The 14789-nt window shown below is 41.1% G+C and overlaps 1 protein-coding gene across 14 annotated transcripts in view; it reads left to right on the top strand.

Moving 5' to 3' along the window:
• DYRK1A (dual specificity tyrosine phosphorylation regulated kinase 1A) overlaps positions 1–14789 on the top strand; it is a 148853-nt gene that overhangs the window by 18358 nt on the left and 115706 nt on the right. The window contains exon 4 of one of the 14 annotated variants that reach the window (XM_063720891.1): positions 8945–9000. The exons of 12 other annotated variants lie outside the window; for them this stretch is intronic. The gene's annotated coding sequence lies outside the window, so the exon portion shown is untranslated. Of the gene's footprint in view, positions 1–5451; positions 9001–14789 lie in introns of those variants that run through there. One more of the 14 variants, XM_063720895.1, reaches the window with a different exon arrangement.

The raw sequence follows: 14789 nt of genomic DNA on the forward strand, positions 1-14789 counted from the left end.
CCTTGAAAGAAGCAAACTAATCTGAAACTAATGTAATTGCCTGTTACTACAGTGCCCAACATTGTTTAAAGGAATATAGCAGATCCCAATATTAACCATGTAAAATGTCCAGCCTGCAATCAAAAATTACTAAATGTGTAAAGAAGCAGGTTAACATGACTCGTAATTAGGAGATCAAGCAGTTGAAACCTAGAACTCACACAGATGTTAGGGTTGACAGACAAGGATATTAAAGCAGTTATTGTATTTCATATTCTGAAATATTGTATTTCATGTTCTGAAAGTTTGGTAGAAACGTGGAAGGTATACAAAAGACCCAGATCAAACTTTTAGCAGCAAAAATTATAATACGTGATATGAAAAATATACTGGATTGCATTAATGGTATTTTAGACACTTAGAAGGAAAGATCAGTGAACTTGAAGACACAAGAGAAAACTTGGTCAATAGAAATAGTAATGACAGGTAATAGAATTAGCAGACAAGGTTGTTAAAATGGCTGTCATAAAATGCAGGATCAGATTGTGGTTAATGTTGACATCTTGGACGTGAGGTTTGCTTAAGAATAATTGTGACAAGCAGAAGTTGGCTTCATATATACATCTACATGAAGTTAGAGTAGTTGAAAATCAGTATTTGAGCAGAGCAGGGAGTATGGTAGAAGAACTTTATTATGCAGCAGTATGTTTATCTCTTGCTAAATGACAATATCACCACAGTTAGTAGCTTCAAACACGCACTTCCATTTATTGTCTCAGTTTCTGTGGGTCAGATGTCTGAGCACAGTTTAGCTGAGTCCACTGCTTTAGGGTCTTAGAAGGCTGTAAAGATGTTGGCTGAGGCTGTGGTCTCATTTGAGACTTAACCACAGAAAGATCTCTTCTAAGCTCATATGGTTGTTGGCAGGATTCTGTTCTTTGTACACTGTCAGACTGAGGGCCTCAGTTTCTTGCTGTCAATCAGCAAACATTTGCCATCAGTTTCTTGCCATGTGGTCCTTTCTGACACACCCACTTACTTTTGCAAAGCCAGTAAAAGAGTCACCTTGCAAGAGGTGTACATCTTAAGTGTCGTTAACTGTGGACATGACATCCCATTACCTTTGTTGTATTCTCTTGCTTAAAAACAAGTCACAGGTACTGCCCACACTCAGGGAGAATGGTCTGCACAGGATGTGAACACTAGGAGGTAGGTCATGGGAGCCTCCATCAAAGTTCTCTGAACTTTTCTTTCTTATCGCTTCGTGACTTGTTTCACCGGAATTTTAGAGCTATTAGGCTTTATTGCTTTAAGAAAGCACTTTTAGTATTACCATACCATGTTCTTCTAGTTAATGGAGAAATTAGTCTGAAAGATTTTCCCTCTGTTTCTGCTCTTCTTCCCTGAAATTTGCTCTGCAGACCGCTCCTCCTTGAGATGGTATGAAGGAAATAAGCCTGGGGAAAATTACCTTCTTGGAGATTGACAGCTCACATTAGCATATTGTAGGAAGCCTTCTTTGCACCCGTTAACATAGTTAGGGCAAACTTTATTAAGCTTGCCCTGAGCACTTTATAAACGTACACATACCACTAGCCAGTAAGGTATTGTTTTCATTTAACCTATGATGAAACAGGCTTAGAGGTGAACTAATTTTCCCATTTTAAATGGGAAGTGGTTGATAGGGTAGGATTCAAACCAGGCCTTAGTTTCCACTCTTAGGTTTTATTCTGTATTGCTTCTATATTATGGCGAGTTGTATAATTATTTCACTATATATTAATATTACAAGGTAATACTAATAGAAATAAAGTGCACAATAAATGTAGTGCGCTTGAATCATCCCCAAACCATCTCTCCACCCCCAACCCCCACCCTGTCCTTTGAAAAATCGTCTTCCACGAAACTGGTCCCTGATGCCAAAAGGGTCAGAGACTGCTGCTGTCGAGCAGTACTTGTCAAACTTTCTCACATTGGGGCCTTCATGGACGAAATTGAAGACACTGTTTTGGGTAATCTGAGGGTTTTAGGGGATCTTTGCACATCTAAAACATCTGTGGTGCTGTGTGCCACACACAGCAGTTGGCAAGCTCTGCCCTATAGGTAATTACTTTTTCCTCAATTCTTTTAGCTGCTTCTTCAATTTTCTTGTCTATTCTAAACAATGTGCTTATTGTATCAGGATGCTTTTGGATGCAACTATTGAACCTGACCCATACTGGCTTAAAATAAGAGGACTTCACTCACAATTGAAATTCCAGGGGACAGGCTCAGGGGCTAATTGATTTGGTAGCGCAGTAATGTCTTCAGGGCCCCAGGTTTTCTCATTTCCCCCTTTAGTGACTGGCAGGCTCTATCGTCAGATTAATCAGATGGCTGCGGCAGTGTTAGGAGTTGGATTCAGATGCAACAATGTCCGTGGGAAGAAGGGAAAATTGTTTTTCTTGTAGCTGGATAAGAATGTGGAACCTTGGCCTAGGAACACGCCCTGGATTCAGGAAACACTCACTAGAAAGGGAAATGGGATTACACTTAGACCAGTTAGTCTCACTCCTGGTACTGGGCACGCTCTCCTTGAGCACATGTCTAAATGGACGTGGGTTCCCTGGCACTGGGCATGCTTTCCTTGAGCACATGCCTAAATGGAGGTGGGTGTGCAAGTGGGTTCTGAACAAAATAAGCTTCTGTTAGAAAGAAAGAAAGGGAATTTGGAGGCCGGGCAGGCAACCCTGTCCCTATTTTTGTATTTGACTTAAGATTTAAGACATTATTTGTTGATTTTATTTAAGGTCGATGACTAACATTAAGCCCCCTATCATGCTTTTTTCTTCCAGCTCCTGATTATAGTTATATAATCTTTTTTGGTAAAATCAATATTCCATGCTTAATTATGACTAAGTTTTGTTCACCATAAACCAGATTGTGTACTATGACTATATTTTCCACCTTGTATAATCTTGTTTTTCTAAGAGTTAGTAATTGTATTTCCATTTGCTTTGTTTTCTAGTACTTGTAAGTTTTCTCATACTTTTTAGTAGCCACTCAATATAGTTTTTGGTATAATAAAAAATATCTGACAGTTTTTGTTCCCTCTTACGAACCATCTTATAGAGCCTCAATCAAACTGCTCCTCTATGAAATTCTTGCTCTCTGGACCTAATAGGATCCCTTTTGCATATTTTCCAGCATGGGTGGATCTCCTGTTTCCTGGCTCTCTGGCCATTATCGTTTCTGTTTTTATCCTTCATTTTACTGGAGGACATCTTTCAGTACTTCCTGAGGAAAGGGTACATGGGAGGCTAATTTTTTGAGATACTGTCAGAAAACATCTTTAATCTGCTTTCATTTTTAAAAGTTTTGACTGGGTATAGAATTGCAGTTGGAATGTAATTTTTACTGAGAATTCTGTATGTATGGCTTCATGGCCTTCTAGCTTCATACAGCAGATACAGTTTGAATTTTGGATTTCGTTAAAAAGAAAACACAACACTACAGAAAAGGTAGAAAATATAATGAGCTGCTTGTACTCATCATTCACATTCAACATGTGTTAACTCATGACCTCTTTATAAATGTCTTATGTTTTTATTTCTCCCTCTTCCCTTCATGACCTCCTTATAAATTTCTGTGTTGTCATCTTGTCATCTGTCCCTCTTCCCTTTGATTTTTTTTTTTTTTTTTTTTTTTTGCCCAGGCTGAAGTGCAGTGGTCATAGCATACAGCTGTTTCGACCTCCCTGGGCTCAAGTGATGCCACCTCAGCCTCCCAAATAGCTGAGACTATAGGCACATACCACCTTGCCTGACTAATTTTTCTGTATTTTGTAGAGACGGGAGTCTTGCCATGTTGCCTAGGCTGGTCTCAAAACTCTGGGCTCAAGCAGTCCACCCACCTTGGCTTCTCAAAGTGTTGAGATTACAGGCATGAGCCACCGGCCTGACCCTGCCTCTTTTGCATTTGTAAAAGCAAACCTAGATGTATAATTTCACTTTTGAAAATTTTAGTGTGTATCTGTAAAAGATAAGGATGCTGTAGCACCAATACCTTAGTCATACCTTTAAAAGGTTAACAGTGAGTCTTCCAATATCCAGTAAGAATTTACATTGCCTTGTTTGCCTCATCAATATTTTTTTTAACAGCTTATTTAAATCAGGATCTAAGCAAGGACCAGAAATTGCCTTGTTTGACAAATCTTTTGAGTTTTTTTTTCTCCATTTTTTTTTTTTCGGAGTCTCGCTCTGTCGCCCAGGCCGGAGTGCAGTGGCATGATCTTGGCTCACTGCAAGCTCCGCCTCCCGGGTTTATGCCATTCTCCTGCCTCAGCCTCCCGAGTAGCTGGGACTACAGGCGCCCACCACCATGCCCGGCTAATTTTTTGTATTTTTAGTAGAGACGGGGTTTCACCGTGTTAGCCAGGATGGTCTCGATCTCCTGACCTGGTGATCCACCTGCCTCGGCCTGCCAAAGTGCAGAGATTACAGGCGTGAGCCACTGTGCCCGGCCAGAAAAGTTTGTACTTTATTATTTTTTTGAGATGGAATCTCATTCATTCTGTTGCCCAGGCTGGAGTGCAGTGGCTGAAAAAAAAACTTTTAAATTAAAAAAAAAAAAATTTTTTTTTTTAAGAGATGGAGTCTTATTGTGTTGTCCAGGCTGGTCTTGAACTCCTGGGCTCAAGTGATCCTTCTGCCTCAGCCTCCCAAAGTGTTGAGATTACAGGCATGAGCCACCACTACCTGGCCTTACTTTTCTTTCTCTATTTTAAAAAAAGTGTGTATATATATATTTAAACAAATATATACACTGCAGTCTTGACCTCCCTGGGCTCAGGTGATTTTCCCACCTCAGCCTCCTGAGTAGCTGGGACCACCATGCCCAACTAATTTTGTAGTATTTTTGGTAGAGGCAGGGTCTCATTGTGTTGCCCAGGCTGGTCTTGAACTTCTGGGCTCAAGCAGTCTGCCCGCCTTGGCCTCTCAAAGTGCTTGGAATACAGGTGTGAGCTACCGTGCTGGCTTAAAAGAATATTTTTGATTCGAGGTTGGTTGAACTTAGGGATATATGAAGGACTGTTTTGTTTTTTTTTCCCATCATAGCATTGTCTCATTTTCCTCTGGATTCCTGTTTTTCTGCTTGTTTTGGTTTCTTTCCTTGATGTTGGCAGCTTTCCTGAAATATTTGGCCATCCTTGGGCATGTGGCTTGTATTTAGGAGTAAGACATAAAGCTGATGGGAGCTCTTTGCGAGGGTGAGGCTTGTTCGCTGGAGGCTTAGTAGGCGGATTGGTGGACCCATGAATATGAGTATCCCTAAGGTTTTATGGCGGTGCTCTTGGGTCTCAGGTTGGGGTTGTGAATCCCATGCTGGTGTTCTGCAGGCAGAACTGTGGAAGGAGAAGGGCTGGCATGCACAGTTCTGTCTAAACACTCTTGCTCACTTCTGTAGTATTTACTTGTTTATTTTGTTTTTTGTTTTATTTTTTTTTTTAGAGACAGGGTGTTGCTCACTTGCCCAGGATGGGATGCAGTGGCACAATCACAGCCCACTGCAGCCTTGAACTCCTGGGCTCAAGTGATCCTCCTGCCTCAGCCTCCCAAAGTGCTGAGCTTGCAGTTGTGAGCCACCATGCTCAGCCTTCACTTTTGTTTTCAGTCCTGTGCCTCAAACCTATTTTCTGCTTGATACCTGTCAGTACCAAGTCTCCATATTCACTGGTCCCCAGAGAATATGTCTTTGATGTCTTTGGAGCTAGGATAGTTGCCATCCTCGATGGGGTTTGGGCTGCAGTTTTGGGGTCCTACTACCTTTATTATTTTTCTTGAAAATAACTGAGAAAACTTGCAGGTATGGTATAAATAGCTTATTTTCTACACCTTTTAAACGTTGTTGGCATGAAGTCCATTATTTGAATACTGTAGTGCATTTTTCCTACAAACAAGGGCATTCTCTTACATAACAGCAATACAATCATCAAAGTAGCAGTTTAACATGGAGACATTACTGCTATCTCATCCATATGACTCCATTCTGTTTTTGGCAGTTGCCCCCATAGTGTGGTGTTCTTTATGGGGAGAGAATGTTGCCTAGGATCACTTACACATTTTGTCGTTACTGTTTTTCTTTTTTTTTTTGAGATAATCTCGCTCTGTCACTCAGGCTGGAGTGCAGTGGCATAATCTTGGCTCATTGCAACCTCTGCTTCCCGTGTTCAAGTGATTCTTCTGCCTCAGCCTTCCAAGGAGCTGGGGTTATAGGCGCCTGTCACCACGCCTGGCTAATTTTTTGTATTTTTAGTAGAGATGGGGTTTTGCCATGTTGCCCAGGCTGGTTTCAAACTCCTGAGCTCAGGCAGTCCGCCTGCCTCAGCCTCCCAAAGTGCTGGGATTACAGGCATGAGCCACCATTCCCGGCCTCTTGTTACTGTTTTTCAACTGTCCTGATTTAGAACAGTTTCTTACCTGTTCTTTCTTTTGTGATGTTGATATTTTTGAGGAATACAGGCCAGTGATTTTAGAGTGTTACCCTCAGTGTGCGCCTGCTGTTTCCTCATATTAGATACAGATTAGATGTCTCAGGCAGGAATGAAGCTGTTTTGAATTTTGATGAAGTCTAATTATTAAAAGTTTCTTTTATGGATTGTGCATTTGTTATCCAATTTCAGAACTCTTCCTAGTGCCCTGTCTCTTTTGAATGGAGAGTGGCATTTGGAAACCTATGTCTGAATGTTAGGTGTGCTTGGTAGTGTTAGTGTGTGGGCGCTCCTCAGCTTTCAGTGGACAGAGCCAGAGAATATGCGCATGTCCTGAGCCTCCTGTTCCTCATCTTTCCAGGTTTGGGGATACATGAGCTAGTTTCCTTGGCATCTCCAACTGTAGACACTTATTCTGTGGCTTCCTTTAGTCTCCTAAGCCTGCCACTACTGTGCCATCTTCTATCCATTGTCTAAAAACTTCTTTGTCCATCACTGTCTTGTATCTTGTTTTATTATTTTTTAACTACTGATTTTAGGTGAGTTTTATCTTCAGTGCAGTTTTGTGAGAGAACAGAGGTAAATGTATGGATTATTCAATATGTTGTTTACTTGCTGAAGCTTTAATACTCTTTCAAACCAATTTTTGCCTTTTATTTTTTGCAGTCATCCTTAACCCCTTGTTTACCAGCTCTGTCCCTGATTGGGCTGTTCTACAGCCTGTAATCTTCCACGATTCTCCTTTGTATGGAATGAAGACAGATTTATTAAACTATTCAGATTCTCTTGATAACCTAGCCCTAGTTTATCTTTCTGTTTCCTTTTCTGCAGTTCTGCCATCTTCCCTCTACTCCAGAGCTTACATTTTTCCACTCGTGTTAGGCTCCTCTTCAGCTTTCCTAGCAGCCTGCCTTTGGAGCATACTGTGCTTTTCTGATAACCTTTTCTATATGGCACAGAGCCTCTGCCGGGGCATGTAGTAGGTGTTCAGTGCATTAAACAAACATACAGATCCTCAAACTAATAAAGCCACCCAAACTTGTTTGTTGCCTGTTACCATTTTCCAAATACTGTCATTTAACCCTCAGAGCAACTCTGTAAGCCATTATCCATCTTTCATAAATGATGTTGAGTAAATTGCCCAAGGTTACATAGTTGCAGTTGTTAACACTGAATTTAACAAATGTTTGTGTGCCTGTATGTGACAGGCCGTTTGAGTTTTAGAGACAGTTGGGGAATAAAACTGACAAACATACCCCTAATGGAAGCAGGGTTAAAATGCTCAATCCAAGTGAGGTTGATTTTGGGGCAAGTCTTCTGTAACCTGACGTACTCATCTCAGATGTCATCTGTAGTCTTTCCTGACTTTCCTAGAAGGAGGCAGGGGAGAAGTAGAAAGAATAGCTCCATCTTTTGTTCTCATTAGTTCCTTCCTTTCTTATTACATCATCATATATAGCATTTATAAAATTATTACTTGTATTTGAGGCGTGTCTTGGTCTATTTGTGCTGCTCTAACAAAATACCTTGGACTGAATAATTTATGAAAAATAGAATTTTATTTTTCACAGTTCTGGAGGCTGAGAAGTCCAGTATCAAGGCACCAGTGGATTCGGTGTTTGCCGAAGGCCTGCTTTCTGCTTCATAGATGATGCCTCTTGCCGTGTCCTCACATGATGGAAGGGCAGGGCAGCTTCCTTTAACCTCTTTTACAAGGACACGAATCCCAAAGGCCCCACCTCTTAATACTGTTAGGGCCCAATGTAGAAATTCTGGGGGGACCACCAGTATTCAGACTGGTCATAGTCTGTGCTGCTGTAACAAAACACCACAGGTTAGGTAATTTACAGAAAACAAAATAATTTCTTACAGTTCTGGAGGATGGGAAGTCCAAGATCAAAGTGTTGGCAGGATTGATATCTGGTGAGGATCCAGTCTTTCTGCTTCCAAGATGGCGTTTTGAACGCTGCACACTCTTGAGGGGAGAAATGCTGTGTCCTCACAAGGCAGAACGTGAAAGGGCAGAAGAGACCAAACTTCCTCTGTTAAGCCCTTTTATAATGGCATTAACCAGTCTGTGAGGGCAAAGCCCTTATGACCTGAACGTCTTCCAAAATCCTCATCTCCCAGCACTGTTATGTTGTGGATGAAGTTTTCAACAAATGAATTTTGGGGGACACATTCAGACCATAGTAGGGCCTTTGATAGATTGAGCTGTTTTGGTGGGGAACTGTCTCTTTCTGGTAGCCGGGATGCCTGCCACATGATGTGCAGTCTCAGTAAGTGAGTGCATTGATAAAGAAGTATCCATGGTGTGCTTTACCGACAGCAGGTAGCAGTACTCTCTGTTACTCAAGACTGCCTCTTTGTAAGGGTACAAGCAGTTTCAGAAACTCCACTCTCTATTTAGTTGGGAAGATGTGCTCTCAAAGAGGTTACCTACGGGCACATTTTCACCGAAGTTTAATAAACTGTCTTTTTTCTGGGTGTGTATAGGTCTCTGGTCTGGAAGATGGAGTCTTGATTCCCCCACCACCAATAGTAGCCATCTGGTAGGAGTTTTGAATTATTTGTTAAAGAAGTATGCTGATACGAGATGTCAGAATTTACAAGCCTCTTTTCAAATCAGGAGATAAATTATTTCAGAAGAGGTAGAATGTTTATTTTGAAACATTTTGCAAACAGGCTTGTTGTAATTCTTTCCTCGTATTTGTTGTCATATAACATGTTGAGATTATCTGTTGCTGCTTAACAAACCATGGCGAAATTCAGTGGCTTAAAACAATATTCATTTCTTTGCTCACTGTGTTCCAATTTGGGCAGGGCCTGTCTCCATCCCACATGGCATCTGCTGGCACTGGGCAGTCCAAGGTGACGGATTCCCTTCCATCCCTGGCGCCCTGGGCATCTTCCTCCACGTGGCCTTTCCAGCTGGCACACTTGGGCTTTCTCACAGCTGTGACTGGTTTCTAGAGGTGCCCAAAGTTGAGGCTGCCGGGCCTTCTTAAGACTTACACCTTGAACTGGCAGTGTCATTTCCACTCGATTCTGTAGGCCAGAAGCAAGCCACAGGCCAGCCCAGATTCAAGAGGTTGGGGGTGGGGTGGGGATTGTACAAGGTGTGAACACTGGCAAGAGTGGTTTATTGGGCCACCAAGGAACACTACCACATGAACCAAGTCTCTTTCTGAAAGGGAAAAAGAAAGAAAGATAACTTTTTTATTCTGTTTGTTTTTTATTGTCTAATCCTACTGACCTATTCATTTTGTAACGCAGTGGTGTATTTCTTTTTTTTTTTTTAAACTTTTTTTCTTTTAATTTTTTTATTTTATTATTATTATACTTTTAAGTTTTAGGGTATATGTGCACAGCTGCAGGTTTGTTACATGCAGTGGTGTATTTCTAACTTTTGCTAAAACTCCAAATAGCAGTATAAAATTAATATAATTTTTCAAATTCAGTTGAACTGTACTCATCTTGATACGGATCATAAATACAGATTTGGGAGTGAAGAAAGTAGAACAATGAATACTTTATGGCAGGGGTCTCCAGCCACTGGGCTGTGGACCGGTACTGGTCTGTGGCCTATTAGGAATTGGACTGCACCCCACGAGGTGAGCTTTGGGCAAGCGATCATTACTGCCTGAGCTCTGCCTCCTGTCAGATCAGCAGCGGCATTCGATTCTCATAGGAGCGCGAACCCTGTTGTGAACTGCACATGTGAGGGATCTAGGTTGCATGCTCCTTATGAGAATCTAACTGATGATCTGAGGTAGAACAGTTTCATTCTGAAACCATTTCCCACCTCCTCCTGTCCATGGAAAAATTGTCTTCCCCAAAAGTAGTCCCTGGTGCCAAAAAGATTATGGGATACTCAGCTCCACGTTGCACCTAAAGTAGCAAAAGACTAGATAAAAACCCTGAATATGTACTTCGTGAAATCCTGAATATGTACTTCGTGAAATCAGTGACATAAACCTCCTCCTGGGTTACATGTTACAGTTCACAAACGATCTCAAGTATTCTGCAGTTCGCCTGTGGTTGTCCTTTGTACAGGTGGAAGAAGAGAGGGATCTCAGATTCCCTGTAGTTGCAACCCTGCCCCCAAACAGACCTCTCCCTTCTTCATGCCCTGGATGTGATAGTGTTTCATCCATTTAAATAGTTGTCTTCTTGATTCTGACTTGAGGGATGGGCATTCTGTGATTAGGTTTGGATGTGACAGTGGAAGTTTGTCAGAAACATTTTGGCTCATGGGCCAAATGTATTGGAGTCCGTCCGAAAGCTCACTGGGAAATGTAGATTCTCAGGTTTAACTTAACTAGGCTAACTAAGTATCTTTGAAGAGGTTTGGATGTTATAGAGTTTGAAGATCACATTTTTAGGCCCTATATTGTTATTCTCTGTAAGGATGATGTCGCCCTCCAAAGGTGTAAGGATTGTTATTGGGGAGTATATATTCAGGGCAGCTTGAATCTGTGCTCCCGCTCCTCACCTCATTGTTCTTCGGAGGGGGATGGAAAATCTTAGATATTAATCATGGTTTGTGGCCCTCCAAAAGTTAATCTTACCTGACAAAACCTTATTCCTTAATGTTTAATTTCCCTTGTTAAGGATAAATTTAATTTATTGAATTAAATTTAAATTAAATTTCTCTCCTGGGGATGGGATACTCAAAAAAAGTTGAGAAACATAATCCTATAAGAATTACTCTGGCATAGTACCTGCCCTGCATTATCTGTGTCCCCTCTCCCATCTTAGGAAACCTTAGGATGTGATTTTGGCTATATTATTTTAATACTAAGATTTTACTTACATTTAATGGATTAAAAAGAAAAACATTCTAGATGGGTGGAAACATTTACTGTGTGAAATTTTGCATCCAAGTCAATTGGTTTTTATCCTTGTGAATAAAACCCTGTTAGGATAGACTCTCTTCTGGGATTTGGAAACCTTTTGTCTTCATAATGGCACTGTATACTGAAAACTCTTCATGTTTTCCACCTTGTTAACATACGACAAGCCAGGGCTTTTATATGCCACAGAAAACACAGGAGGTGTTCTCTCAGGGACATGTTCTTAAGTCATTCCTGTTTTTCCTCCTGGGAGTGACTCCTGGCCCCATGTATCTGTTTTCTGTGTAGTGCAGGCCAGTAGGTGAAGTGGGTGGACCACAGGGCCCTGTGCCCTTGTTCTCTAGGAAGGAGAAGGGGTATAGGAGGCATATTGTTATCTGGGTTTATTGGTTTGTGGCTTTGTGCTGGGTATAAATAAAGATGCCACTTTTTTTTTTTTTTTTTTTTTTTTAGGTTGGGGATGGAGGGCAGTAGTGGGAGAAATAGAATAGGGGTTTCTAATATATTACCCTCTTTAAAGAAAATTTTCAAATTTTGAGTTTTCTGTCATTTAAGTTAATGTTAACTTCTTTGTATTTGTCCGTTTTCTGTGTAATTTGTCCAGGCTTAGGAGAGTTAAAGGCATAGTGTAGCCAGAAAACTGAAGTCCTCTGGAAATCTCCATTCACCTGAAAATACATTGCTTGGCAATTGATAGATGCTGGGGTAAATTATTTTTTGAGTCAGTGAATGAAATTAATCCAAAGTTATTTTTTTTTTAATGTAATTCCCTGTTCTATGATTTTAGAATCTAGTCCATAGCGTAATATTGAGGGAAAAGTGAACTGGGAAGTTGAGAGACTTGGCATCCACTATTCTTACTACCTACCATGTTTTAAAATTTCCATAGGCTTAACTTGCGTTGTTTATAAACTTGAAGAATTGGTAGACGACCCTTTGAGAGCCCTTCAGGGTCCAGAATTTTATCAAGTGTGGTGAGCACATTAGAATGTCCTCAACTGATGTAGTTGTGAGAAGGAATTAGTTCCATTTATCATGTAGAGAGTAGTGAATTAGGGTAAACAGTTGAGCCACTGTAACAGTTCCAGCAATTTGATGGCTCTAAGAGCATGGAATCATCTGGAGGTGAGTGCCCAGGTTGGTGGCGGTGACTGCCTCACGTGGTCATTTGGAGTCACGCATTTTTTTCCATCTTGTTCCTCCGCTGCCCTAGGGTATAGTCCTCGTGTGTTGTCTCTGCACTAGCTCAGAAGATGCAGAGTAGAAGGTGCAGAGACAGAGTAGAAATGCTCACTCAGTGTCCTAAGGCCCAGAAGTGGCACTTGTTTTCACATTCTTTCCATGCGAACTTAGCCACATGGCCGTACCCAGCCACAAGGGAGCATGGGAGGTATAACCTAGTTGGGCCGTCATGTGCGGGGCTACCGTTACCATGGAAGATGGTGACTGGAGTGTCTGCCACAACTAGTATATATGAAGCTATTTCTTAGTATATTTTTGGGAACCCTTTTTCCTTATTTTTGTTTAGCAAAGAAATAACGTAATTAATGCAAAAAGTAAATTATTTTGGCAAGTTGTGCTAAGGGTAGTGTATTGAAAGACAAGTTTTGAAATTAATTAGAAACCTAAAACTAACCAGCCCTGATTACACGTTTGTCTCTCTCATTAAAAGTCCAGTGAAGAGTAGTTAGAAGTTTGCTACACTCTGGTTTCTTAGGAGCACTGAAGTACACATTTAGTCACAAGGGACATCTCTTTTCCAGAGCAGAAACCTATAGTTCTCTTCAGTAAACTAGTCCTGTAAAATGAAGCTGCTGCTTGAATATCACCAGGCTTCTTGGGCTCCAAATTCTTACTCTAAATACCCAAAGTTGGCCATGTTTCAGAATTGCCTGGGGTCCTTGTTCAAAATATAGGTTCAGGCCTTATCCTCTGGAGATTCTGATGGTTGTGTTTCTGAATCTGAATTTTTAACAAGCCCCTCAGGGTGATTGTGATGCAGCTGTCAGTGGTATGGGATCCAGTACCTTAGCTATCTGTGCCCCAGTCGCCTTACATGTGAAAGTGCGTAATTAATACTTGCCTGGCTCCTGTACCTCACAGGATTCAGAGAGCATGGGATGAGTTGTATTTCAAGTTATTTCATAAATTTAAAAGTACCGTAAAAGACTGGGCACAGTGGCTCACACCTGTAATCCCAGCAAACTTTGGGAGGCTGAGGCAGGAAGATTGCTTGAAGTTTAAGAGCAGCCTGGGAACATAGGAAGACCTCATCTCTTTAAAAAAAAAAAAAAAAAATATATATATATATATATATATATTTTTACCCGGCAGTGTACACACACACACACACACACACACACACACACACACACACACACACACACACACACACACACACACACACACACACACACACACACACACACACACACACACAGTTAGCCTGGCACAGTGGCAGGCACCTGTAATCCCAGCTACTCTGGAGGTGGGAGGATTGCTTGAGTCCAGTCTTGAGTCCAGGGCTGCAGTATGGTAGGATTGCACCTCTGCCTTCCAGCCTGGGTGACAGAGTGAGATCCTGTCTCTTAAAAAAAATAAATAAAAGTACCGTAAAAATTTTTAGATGGTATTACAAGTTGTTTGGCAAGATTTTGTGTACAACAGCCCTGAAAGGTAAGTGCTATTATCTCCATTTAGGAATAAACTGGGAAATAATAGGTAAAACCCTAGGCTTCTTGATTTTGAGTAATTAAACAGAGACTCAGAAAAAGTTATCTGCCCAGTGTAACTGCCAATAGCAGAACAAACTGAATAATTTATAGATACTTTTGCTTTTACATAGTTTATAAAATATCAAATGACAACTTGATGCCTTTGGTGTCCTGTGTGGAAGACTCCGCTTTCTACTTTGGCGATGTCAAGCTGAATGAGACACATTGTCTGCCCGTATGGAAGTTACAGTCTAGTAGAGGAGGGAAGACTTAAAAACTATTCATTATAATGTCCTTAAGAATCATTTTCTTTTTATGAATGAGCCCAGAACCATAACAGGACAGGTTGTGAATATATTGTACAAGTTCAGAGGAACGGAGAGGCCATGTGAGGCGATCCTTTTGTAAAGAGCACAGCTTGAGACAGGAGGAGAAACTTTTTTTTTTTTTTTAAACCGCAGAGGGAACAGTGCCAGTTGCTCAGAGGACTCTTCTTTCTCTCCTGGTGCATTTACGAGGACCTTGTAGGCAAATAAAATGATAGAGAAACTTGCATAGATGAAGGATGTGTCCCATTCCCTGAAGTCAAGGGAAGCAGAGCTAAGATTGGTTATGCAGACCATGGGCTACGCACTCCCTACAAAGTCACTTTAATCATTCCCAACAGTCTTGTGAGTAGAGAGAGAGGCAGAGCCCTTTAGTGGAAAGAGCATGAGATTTTTAAAACCTAAAAGTGGTTGGCAATGGTGGGGCCAAATCTGGATTGTGTGT

This window comes from Pongo abelii, chromosome 22 (genome assembly GCF_028885655.2).
Source record: "Pongo abelii isolate AG06213 chromosome 22, NHGRI_mPonAbe1-v2.0_pri, whole genome shotgun sequence".
NCBI classification, from domain to species: Eukaryota; Metazoa; Chordata; class Mammalia; order Primates; family Hominidae; genus Pongo; species Pongo abelii.